Raw genomic sequence first — 1,125 nt, forward strand, 5'->3', positions numbered from 1 at the left:
TATGCACTTTGCAAATGTGACCAAAACAATTGACCAACCTCTCCTTCAATGAAACACTTAAAAAAGGTAACAGGTACCACAGAGCACATATACAATAAAATTGTGGAGGATGAAATCAAATGAACAAAATGAATAGTTTATCTGCCCTGCAGAAAACCACTAACAAAATCTCTCTTGTATAGCACCAGCATTAATCTCACACTGGGACCGTCTTGTCCCCCCCCCCCCTTGTGTGTGTGTGTGTGTGTGTGGGGGGGGGGGGGCAAGAGATGACACATGTGAAGATGGTGTTTTTTTTCTGTAAGTTCAAATAAACTAGTCATGGCTGTTACCATTCCTTTCACTTATCTATTAATTTTTCATCCTCCTACAATTATAATGTTTGCTACCTGTATGTTTGTATTCATAGAAATTAATCCTAAAAATCCTTTTGGTGATCAATGCCTACTTTCCCCTTGCATAATCAATAACATTATCCAGAACACGGGCGATGAGAAAAAAGAAAATCATCCAATTGTGTTTTGATCTAGTCCAACCAACTTGGAACTAACAAGATGGGCCATAATTATGATAATCAGTGTTTAAGGGAGAATATTGAAATTTTGAAAAATGAAAAGGGCTAATGAATTATCCATCTGGTAGTCTCAACAAAATAATTATATCTACAAAATATTTAAGTCTGTAATTTGTAAATTTCTGTGCTTTGTTCAATAACCTAAAATGTCAGCAAGACTGACATTAGCCTGGTGGAAGGCTGGGTCATAATTGCAAGAAAAAAATTCTTTTTTCTGGAATTCAACATGCTGTATAATTTTCTTAAATGCAGCATGTTGACAAATATTTAAGGACATAAAAGGTGTATTTACTACATTAAGATGTACTTCTTACGGCTAAATACTACTAAGTCTTAGACTAGCTATCTTGATACAATTATTTTTCTTTCTACTTTGTATCTATCATTGTGATATCTTTTAAGTTTTAACCATTTCTAGATTCAGATTGGTTCTTTCATAGCATTTGATTTCATGCTATGACAATAATTTTGTTTTGTCTGCATTCTGCTGTAAAATATATCACATATATATTACCAGTAGTATTAAAAATCTATTGTTGGTTTATTCGAGG

The 1,125-nt window shown here is 33.4% G+C and overlaps 1 protein-coding gene across 1 annotated transcript in view; it reads right to left on the reverse strand.

The window, feature by feature from the left end:
* Nucleotides 1-241: 241 nt before the first annotated feature.
* The window catches only part of LOC144631702 (apoptotic protease-activating factor 1-like), a 25,934-nt gene continuing 25,050 nt past the window's right edge, over nt 242-1,125 (reverse strand). Inside the window, exon 21 of the mRNA XM_078490209.1 lies at nt 242-1,125. This exon is cut by the window's right edge and continues 799 nt beyond it. The gene's annotated coding sequence lies outside the window, so the exon portion shown is untranslated.

This window comes from Oculina patagonica, chromosome 12 (assembly GCF_052425735.1).
Source record: "Oculina patagonica isolate OP01 chromosome 12, crgOcupat, whole genome shotgun sequence".
Lineage (NCBI taxonomy): Eukaryota > Metazoa > Cnidaria > Anthozoa > Scleractinia > Oculinidae > Oculina > Oculina patagonica.